Genomic DNA, 11,368 nt, shown 5'->3' on the forward strand with positions numbered 1-11,368 from the left:
ATTTTTCCCTGTCTCCTAACTGCTGCCTACAAATATATCAACATCTCCTCTATCTTCAAACATTTGATCCATTCATTCCCACCAGCTGTAGTCCCAGATCTCTCCAATTTTTGTGGCTAAATTCTTGAGAAGATGATCTAAAGATGCCTCTCTTCTCCCTTTCTTCTTAACTCTCTGCAGTCTGGTTTCTGACTCCAAATGAAATTCCTCTCTTCAGTCATTAATTATCTCTTTCCTGATCTTTCATTTCTCTGGAGCCTTTGACACTGTTGATCACCTTATTCTCCTTAATATTCTCTTCACTCTAGGTTTTTGAGACACCATTCTTTCTTGGTTGTCCTCCTACCTATCTGATCACTCCTTGGTTGCCTTTGCTGGATCTTTATCCAGATCATGGCTATTAATCTCATGACTGTGGCCAGCTCTGTTCTGGACCCTCTTCTAATTTTTTTTTTTAACTTTTACTTTCTGTCTTGGAATCCATATTGAGTGTTGATTCCAAGGCAGAAGAGCAGTAAGGGCTAGGCAATTAAGGTGAAGTGACTTGTCTAGGGTCACACAGATAGGAAGTATCTGAGGTCACATTTGAACCCAGGACCTCCTGTTTCCAAGTGTGGCTCTTTATCCACTGAGCCATTTAGCTGTCCTAACCTCTTCTCCATCTATATTAGTTCATTTACTAATCCCAGCAATTCTCAAAGATTCAACTATCATCTCTCTGCTGATGATCCTCAGATTTATTTGTTCATCCCGTCTCCCTACTGAACTCCAGGCCGTCAACTTGGAAAAAACACAGAATCACTGAAATGGTCAGAAAAACTAAATCTTTAATCAGGATAAGAGACAAATGTGTAATGTTTGGCCACCACACTGAGTTCAAGTGCTTAAAAACACACAAAGCCAAAGCTCTGGGACTCTAGGAACAGGGTCTCTAGGAGAGTACACCACCAATGATGATTCTCCAAAGATTAACGGAACTTGAAGAAAGGGCAGTAAGATTGATTATTTCTAAATTAGCAAAAGGAAATGATGAGCTCTGGGCTTGATTAACAGGAAGGGGTTAATGCTTTGCAATGGATACAAAAAGATGTTTCTAGCCATGGGCTAAGACTTGATTGCATACTAATCTTATCTAAACTGGGATCATTAAGTACTTCAAGGTCTATTGCTCAGTTTGGAGATAAGGTCGGTCTGGGACTTTCCCCAAAGCAAATTCCTAAAGAACAGGGAAAACTTGGAGGTTTCAAAAACACAGCTGACAAGGCTCATATCTAGAACTGGCTGTCCTGTAGACTTCTTAAGTTCAACATGTTCAAAATTGAACTCCTTATTTTTCTCCCCCAAATCCATCCGCTTCCAAACTTCTCTATTACTGAGTGCCAATAGCATCACTATTCCCCCAGTCACTCAGGCTTGAAACCTAGATGTCATCCTTAACTTCTTACTCATTTTCACTCCTTTTATCAAATCTGCTCCCAAGTACTTATAATTCTACCTTCATAAGATTTCTGATATTTGGGACAGCTAGGTAGCACAGTGAATAGAGAATTGGGCTTAGAGTCGGAAGGACCAGGGTTTGAACTTGACCTCAGACACTTGCTAGCTGTGTGACCCTGGGCAAGTCACTTAACCCCAACTGCCCAGCCCTTACTGCCCTTCTGCCTTGGAACTGATACTCAGTATCGATTCTAAGACAGAAGGCAAGAGTTGGGTTTGCTTTTTTTAAGTACAGTAACAACATCCTATGATGATCAACTGAGACAACTTGGCTATTCTCAATAATGTAATGATCTGGGACAGTCAATCCTGAAGGATTTATGACAGGAAATGCTAATCCACCAGCAGAGAAAGAACTGCTGGAGTCAGAAGGATGTGAATCAAAGCAGACTATCTTTCACATCAGTGTATTTATGGTTTTATTTGGGGTTTTGGTTATGTATGAGTGTGCTCTTAAAAGGACCAATATGGAAGTGTGCTCTGCATGATAATAAAAATAAAGTAAATATAGAAGCAAAAAAATTGATACTAAGACAGAAAGTAAGGGTTTTAAATACTAATAGCAATACAAGATTTCTGATATATGCTCTCTTCTCTTCTCTGACATCACCTCATGCCTAGACTACTGACTGAAATAGCCTGTTTGCTGGCCAGGAGCCTCTCCCCATTTCAGTATTTTCTCCACTCATCTAAGTGATCTTCCATAAGTACAAATCTGACCTTATTATGCCCCATACTCAATGAATTCCTGTAGCTCTCTATCATTTCCAGGATGAAAAATAAAATTCACTGTTTGCATTTCAAACACTCTGCAAATTGCACCCTCTTTCCGGTCTTCTTATATCTCACACTCCCCATCTACTCTTCAATTCAGTGATAACTGCCCTGGCTGTTAGGTGAATAAGACATACTCTTGACTCTGGGCATCTTCAGGGACTGTCTCCTATACCTAGAATGCCCTTTCTCTTCATATCACCACCTCTCAAATCCTACCTTCTACAGGGAATTGTTCTCCATCCTTCTTAATCATAATACCTTCCCTCTTAGTGATGATTTCCAGTTACTCCTGTCTATAGCTTGTTAGTACATATTTGTTTGCCTATGGCAGTGATGGCAACATTTTAGATATGGAGTGCTGGGCCCAACCTCTACCCCCTCCCCAGATCAAGTGCCATGCTTACATACCCCCCTCCGACTGAGTGCCATACCCTGTACTCCCTAATCTCATCCCCTAGTCTTCCTCCCCTTACCTGTGATTGGGGAGGGAGGAAGTGCTCCCATTGTATTGCTGAGCAGAAGGGCTAGTGCAGTGAGGAATGTCCTTGGGTACATGGGGTAGGGGGGAACAGCTCCACCCTAAGTCCCTCTGGCTTTCTAGTAACAAACTCTGGTGGGCAACTACAGATGTGCCCACAGAAAGAGCTCTGTGGGCCACTTTTGGCATGTGGGCTGTAGGTTCACCATACTTAAGTTATGAGTCCTTGGGAATGAGGAATGTCTTTTGCCTTTCTTTGTATCCTCTGGATATATTAACATAATGTATTTAATAAATATTCACTGACTGATAATAAATGCTTGTTGCCTAGAGAGTCCCAATATCTTTAATAGCTAAGAAAGTAAGAAATTATGAAGTTATCTCTCTTACTATAGTCTATTGAGAAGTGACAGCTAGGTGACTTAGTGGATAGACAGCCGGGTCTGGAGAGAAGAAGTCTTGGGTTCAAATATGACCTCAAATCTTTTGAAACTGTATGACCCTGGGCAAGTCACTTAACCCCAATTTCTTAACCTTTATGGCTCTTCTGCCTTGGAACCAATACTTAGGGTCAATTCTAAGAGAAAAGGTTCTTAAGAGTTTAAAATAAAGTTTATTGAGTGGGCAATGCTTCCCCACTTAGTGGTCAGACCTCTTTGACACAGCTTTGCCTCCCCTACTTTCTGTCACCAGGACCAAGAGACCAATACCGGGATTGCTTCCTCCTCCCAAAGACATGGTCCACCCAGAGCAATAAGATATTGTGGCATCATCTGAGAGTAGAAAGACTTCAATATTGAGCCAGGACACTTGTCTCCGGAAGTGGTCAGGTGAGCTCATTCCAGTTTCATACATGCTCCATGGGATCACCTCACAATAGCCCATTCCTCTGAATACTCTAGGACCTTCTATAATCCAACCAGAGAAGAGAATCATGGAGCTGCTAAAAGGCAGCTCAAAGAACATTCAATTCAATACAGATGTGAAAATGAACCCCCACTGAAAGGAATACCCAGAATTGACATCCAGTCTCTGCTTGAAGACCTCCAAAGAGAGGAAAGCCACTATAGCTCCTGTGATATCCCATTCCACTTGAGAAAATCAAGTTTCTTCATTGAGTCTATTTTTTAATTAATTCTATTTGTATTTGATTTTATTCTGTATTTTGTATAACCATCCTAAGTCACTTTCTTTGTCTTTGAGTTAAGACCTCCAAAGGTTCAGAATTTCAACCTTCCTCTGCGCTAAGTTGTCCCATGAATCACCTCAATTCAAAGAAATATATCCTCTCTCCCCGTCTCGTCCCCTGCCCATGTACAGTTGAGAGATCTGTTATCTCACTAACAAGCCTTGCAAGATGCAGGTGGGCACCAGGATGTCTGCTATCTCTGTTCTACTAACAAGCCCTGCAGGATGCAGATGGGCTCCATATATCAATCAGCATTCTTTAATGACAAGGAGGGGTTGATACTAGCCCCACATTCCCAATTTCCACATATATAGTATTATCTCCTTTAGGCTTTGTTTTATTGCTATTCAGTTGTTTTAGCCATGTCCAAATCTTCAGGACCTTTCTTGGCAAAGATACTGGAGTGATTTACTATTTTTTCTCCAGTTCATTTGACAGATGAGGAAACTGAGGCAAAGAGGGTTAAGTGACTTGCCTAGGGTCACACATATAATAAGTGTCTTGAATCCAAATTTGAACTCAGGAGGATGAGTATTGATTCCCAGACCAGTGCTCTATCCGTTATGCTACCTAGCCAATCAGTAGTAACTCATTTCCCACCTTGAAGTCTTGTTTACTTTCAGTTTCTCAGAGAGATTGTAAAAAGGCTCATTCACATGACCTTGTGGTCTTAGCTTTTCTGAAAAATATACAATGCTTTTGTTGGCAAATTCTCGCTTTACTCATAAAGTAATTGATCATGCTGGTAACTTCATTTCTCAGTTTACTTTCATTTCAACCTCCAAACACTTTTAGACAGTTCTTCCTAACCTGAAGTCTAAACTGCCTTTCTGGTCTTGAAAACTTTGTTACAACCCAGCTCCCTTTCCAGCCTTCTCTCTTATTTGTTACTACTTTCCACATACTTTACAGTCCAGCCATCCCCATCTTCCTGCTGTTCTTCACATCTCCCATCTCCATGCTATTCCATTTGCTGTTCCTCACGCCTGGAATGTTCTTCCTCCTCTCCTGAGGCTCTTAGAATGTCTAGTTTCCTACAAAATTCACATCAAGTGCCAACTTCTGCAGGAGTCCTTTTTCTTACTGCTACCACCTTCCTTCCCAGACCCAAAGGATGTGCTTTGTATGCATTTTGTCCTGAAACCGGAAGATAGGCAGTAGATAGTTTAAAAAAAGGATGTGACCTGGCTTATTAGTGCCCCCTGTGTATACATATACACACACACAGAGGAGGGACAGGACACTTCAGACACTAGTCTATGGAGCCATCTACATCCTTCTTGGCTGAGAGGAAGAATCTTCTTAGATCCCAGAGGGCAGATGTGAGGGACTTCCTAATTCTCTGCCTTAGGGGCACTGTTTGCCAGAAATAGCTAAATATTTCATTAGCACCCAGCCAAGGGAACAGATCTGGAAAGCTATAAACTTCAGGCTTAGGGCTACTTTTTCACTGAAAGAATATAATGCTGCTGATTTATTAAAAGGCAGTCGGGTAGCCCAGTGGATTGAGAGCCAGGCTTAGAGGCAGGAGCTTCTCTAGGTTCTAGGTTCAAAACTGACCTCAGACACTTCCTAGCTATGTGACCCTGGGCAAGTTACTTATCTCCAATTGCCTAGCCCTTACCACAATTCTGCCTTGGAGCTGATACTTAATATCTATTCTAACATAGAAGGTAACGGTTTAAGAAAATAATAATCTAACACTGCTTCAGCTGCCAAGGAGAAACAGAGAAACTGCTTCATCCAGTGGGAAAGCAAAGAGGTTAGAAAAGGAGCAGTGTTCCCCGAAACAGCAACAAAGAGATCTGCAGTCCAGTATCATGAGTTGTACTGGGAATGTGAAGTTTTCTCCTTGTCTATCTCACAGCTTTTTGTTTTTCAGTCTTTTCAGTCATGTCCAACTCTTTGTTACCCCATTTGGGGTTTTCTTGGCAGAACTGAATTAGTTTACCATTTTCTTCTCCAACTCATTTCACAGATGAGAAAACTGAACCAAACAGGGTTAAGTGACTTGCCCAGGGTCACACAGCTAGCAAGTATCTGAATCTGGATTTGAACTCAGATCTTCCTGATTCTGAGCTGGAACTCTGTCCACTGCACCACCTAGCCGCCCTGCCTCATGACTAGGTTTCTTTAAATTCATGCCCACTCTGGATTTATGCCTATTGGGTTCAATCTTTTTAGCTTCCATGGGATCCTGTCATCTATTGTGTTACCATTCTTTCTAGGTCATCACTAGGAGTAACTGGAAGGGCTTTTCCCAGGGTACTGCTATCAACGTTCTAAATATACTTACTGTATGTGCCTGCATCTCTTCAAACCATAGCTCATTGACCCCTACCAATGTGTTCGCTTTTAATGGCCAGCAGGAAGACACAACTCATTTAAAGCAAATAGAACTATTGAAATGGAGCAGTAACAAAAATATCAACAAACAATTTCCCCCATAAACACGGGGTATTCTCACCTATGAGACGTATGTGACTCAATGGAAGGATTAGATACATGTTGAAGGGTACGTGTGTAAATACATAGAATATTTGTGGCTAGACCATACATAGAAGGAAAATGTGTGCCTCTGAAACTACATGGCTGTTGATGTCTTCTAGTGATGTTATAAGACACCTGCCGGCAGACCTGATCTCCCCTTGACTATCTCTACCTCAAAGGAAGAGTGAATATTGCTAATTTTTAGCGTAAAGTTATGAAATTTTTTCTTGTTTAATCATGAGCTTTACAAATATCAACAAACATAAAAATTTATATATTGATATATAGAAAAAGAAGCTTCCAAATTAAACTATTATATACAGTTTTTAGATGTATATATTAAATTAAAATGGTAATACTTTCCCCCTTCCAATTGTTTAATTGATATTCTTTATTTTCTTTACTTTAATATCACTAACTTTTCTCCTATCAAGCCTTCCTTCTCCAATTCTCCCAAAATGCCCTTCCTTCTGACACATAAGAAAAGTTCATCAAATGATCAACTGTGATAGACTTGGCTATAATCGGCAAAACAATGATCCGGGGATAATTCTGAGGGATTTATGACAAAGAATGTTCACCTCCAGAGGAAGAACTGGTGGAGTCAGAATGCAGATGAAAGCTTACAACTTTTCACTTGTCTGTTTGGGTTTATGTTTTGGAGTTTTGGTTTTATAAGATTATTCAAAAAATGAACATAGAAAAATGTTTTGTAAGATAATACATGAGTAATCCAGATTGAATTATCTGCCTGCCCCAGGAAGGGGAAAGCAAAGGAGGAAGGGAGAGAAGTTCAAACATATAACTTAGAAACATCTGTGTAGAAATTTGTTATTACATGTAATTGGTAAAAAAATAATAATAATAAAGAAAAATAGGCAAAAAATTGGAAAATGAGGGAATGCCCTTCAATTGGGGAATGACTGAACAAATTGTGGTCTATGTTGGTGATGGAATACTATTGTGCTCAAAGGAATAATAAAGTGGAGGAATTCCATGGAGACTGGAAGAACCTCCAGAAAGTGATACAGAGTGAGAGGAGCAGAACCAGGAGAACATTGTACACAGAGACGGATACACTGTGGCACAATCGAATGTGATGGACTTCTCCATTAGTGGCAATGCAATGTCCCTGAACAACTAGAAGGAATCTATGAGAAAAACCACTATCCACATTCAGAGGAAACACTATGGGAGTAAAAACACTGAAGGAAAACAACTGCTTGAATACATGGATCGAAGGGACATGGTTGGGGATGTAGACCCTAAATGAACATCCTAGTGCAAACATCAACAACATGGAAATAGGTTCTGATCAAGGACACAAGCAATACCCAATGAAATTGCACTTTGGCTGCCAGGAAGAATGGGTGGAGGGGAGGGAGGGAAACAATGTGATTATTGTAAAGGAGGAATAATGTTCTAAATAAACTAATTTTTAAAAAAGAAACAAAAAATAATAAAGAAAAACATATAAAAGGAAAGAAAAAAGTAATCAAAATGAATTTGTACATTGTTGTTCAGCATTTGCTGTCTAGTTGTTTTCAGTGTCTCAATCTTCCTGACCCTTTTTGGGGGGTTTTCCTCAGCAAAGACTGGTTTTCCATTTCCTTATCCAGTTCATTCTACCCAAAGATGAATAAATTGAGGCAGAGTTAAGTGACTTACCCAAGGTCATACAGCTAGTATCTAAGGCCAGATTTAAACTCAGGTCTTCTTGACTCCACTCTATTCAGGCCTGGCACCCTATCCACTGTGCCACCTGGATACTTATAGTCCACCACTTCTCTGCCAAGAGATGGGAAGTGTGACTCATAATCAGTCTTCCAGAGTAGTGATCAATCATTGCATTGATCAGAGTAATTAAGTCATTCACAGTTGTTTTCCTTTATATGACTGTAATCATTTTGCAAATGGTCCCCTCGGCTCCTCTCATTTTATTTTGCATTATGCCAATCAAGTTTTACCAAGTTTCACTGAATGCATTCCTTTCAGTATTTCTTACAGCACAAAAGTATCCCATTACATTCATTTATGGCCATTTATTTTAGCTGTTCCACAAAGTGATGGGCATCTACTTTGTTTATGACTGTGTTTTCCCTTCTTCATATCTTTGTGAAGAGAACCATCTCATACATATAATTCTTGTGTGGATTCGAATCACTGGTGGAGAGAGGCTGGAAGCTGAAAAGCAATGGGGTAGGACTTGGGGGTAGAGAGAATGAGACATAGAAGGAGATATAGAAGGATCAGAGAAACAAGAAACACAGAGACAAGACAATAGTGTGGTGTCATCAGGTCAACCTGTCAGCTTCTCTTCAGATGGTGAGAGAGAGAGTCAGTCAGTTGAACTGATTTTTATTGATGCTTCAAGGAATGGGGGTTGCGGGATTGTCAATCAAACAGGGTGTATGACAGAAATATTGGCAATCAATTACAAGATAAAGAAACAGATACCAACATAATGGTATAGCCAATGCTCAGACCAGAAGCTCACTTGAAAGTCCTTCTTCCTCCTAAGCACTGGCACCATCTCATTCAGATATTGAGTGTATGTCTTTGATATTGCAAAGAAGCCTTTGAAATTACATGCCAGCCTTCCAGACTGCAGATAATAGTAGAGGCTTGAGTTCCACAAAATTTTAGCCCCATCCAATTTAAAGATTCAGAAAACAATCATGTGAAATATTGGAAATATATCCATAAGTCTGCTCCATGAACACTTTGCTCATAAGAGTCAGTTTTGGGGGGGGCAGCTGGGTGGCTCAGTGGATTGAGAGTCTAGAGGTGGGAGGTCCTAGGTTGAAATCTGGCCTCAGACACATCTTAGCTGTGTGACCTTGGGCAAGTCACTTAACCCCCATTGCCTATCCCTTACCACTCATTTGCCTTGGAGCCAATACCTAGTATTGACTCCAAGACAGAAGGTAAGGGGTTAAAAAAAGTCAGTTTTTGAATACATCTTTAATATCTTCATGATTCATTTATAACTGAAACCCTACACTTCGTATACTTTTCCTTCTCTTTAACTTCTTCACTCTCACCTTTACAAAGATGGCGGTAGAAGGGGGGGAGTGAAAATGAACAATATGAAAATATGTTTTGCATGATAATACATATAACTGGTTTTATGAAACTCTAAATTGACTCTTGTCCCTGATAGCCTGTCTTCTAAGAAACCCCTTTGCTGACCCTCATCCCAGGCTGACCCATAAACCCTCAAGCATCCCTTGATTTCTTTGGATACGATTAGCAGATATATCCAAGTTATAAGTGCCCTTTGTATTTTCTTAGCTCCATTGGTGTCTAGGCTACTCCTAGGTACCCTAACCTTTGACTATTGCATCCAGGGCTCTCACAAGTCAGTTTAGACTGTGGTTAGTGCAGGTCTCAGGTGAATGACAGAGTATAAGCTCTCCCCTTCTCCAAAATCTTTATATGCACACTGCATTCAGTGGAAATCCCAGGACTGAGGTTCTGTCCCTCTTCCAAGGTTAATCTTTCTACATTGATTAAAGACAATTTTCACTTTGGTAATTCTATATTTTTTCAGCCTGACACATATATAATCAAAATCAAATTGCTTACCATCTTTGGGAAGGGAGAGAGAGAAACAATTTGGATCATGTAACTTCAGAAAACTTAGGTGGAAAATTATTATTACATGTAATTAGTATAAAAAATGTTTACCAAAAAAGGAAAAAAAGAAGAGAGAAAAATGTGACCAACATTCACAATATAAATGAAGTGGTCTGATCTCACTCCTGAGTCATTCTTCCTTCATGTAGCTAGGTCTTGATTGTTAGTTCCTAAGCTTATTTTTTCTCCCTTTAATCTCCACTTTATGAGCCACTTTCCAAAATTAAAGTTTGTTTTGTTCATGATTATTTTGTCCTTGGTTTTGCTTGTAATTCTATCCTTGCTCTTAAATCTCCACTCTCTTTTCTAGCTGTTAACCTATTTAATTTAATAGATTTCTACAACTAACTCTGTATGTATTTTAACCTCTTTCTTTGCCTAGTTCAGGTAAAAATGAGATTTATGAGTGCCTGTTTCCACAACCTTCTCTGTGCCTATATACTCTTCTTTAAATGAACTCTAATTATGAAAAATAATAAATTCCTCCTCCTCCTCCTTTCTCATTTCTCCTCAATTTATTCTTTCTTCTCTCTCCACTCTATCATCTCTTAAAACCAACAGGAGAGGGGGCAGCTGGGTAGCTCAGTGGATTGAGAGCCAGGCCTAGAGACAGGAGGTCCTAGGTTCAAATATGGCCTCAGACACTTCCCAGCTGTGTGACCCTGGGCAAGTCACTTAACCCCCATTGCCTAGCCCTTAGTACTCTTCTGCTTTGGTACCAATATGCAGAATAACAGTATTAAGTATTGGACAGTATTAAGTCCAAGATGGAAGATAAGGGTTTAAAAACAAAACAAAACAGGATAGACCCAAAGTACCCACAGGCAATATTGTTTGTCTTTTTTCCTTTGACCTTTGAAGGTAAGATTTTTCAAAAGACATATCTGTTCTTTCCTATTAGACATTATTTTTTAGTCATATTCAACTCTTTGTGACCTAATTTGGGGTTTTCTTGGCAAAGATAGTGGAGTGATTTGCCATTTCCTTCTCAGCTCATTTTACAGATGAGGAAACTGAGGCTAACAGGGCTAAGAGACTTCCCAGGTCACAGAGTTAGTAAATGTCTGATGCTAAACACTGTCCTGCCTGGATGCCCTAGACTCAATAGTGTAGTCCCTTTCAATTGCCAAATGTTTACACATCTAGGGGGGGGGTTTCCTCCTATATTTATTCTTCAAAGATTCTACCTAGCTCTGGCCTTTTCATCAGAAATGATTGAAAGTCTTCTCAGAGCTAAACTCATTCTCTAGTCCTTATCACTTTTCTAGCATGGTACCAATACTTAGTATTGATTCTAA

The sequence above is a fragment of the Monodelphis domestica genome, chromosome 4 (genome assembly GCF_027887165.1).
Source record: "Monodelphis domestica isolate mMonDom1 chromosome 4, mMonDom1.pri, whole genome shotgun sequence".
In the NCBI taxonomy this organism is placed as follows: Eukaryota; Metazoa; Chordata; class Mammalia; order Didelphimorphia; family Didelphidae; genus Monodelphis; species Monodelphis domestica.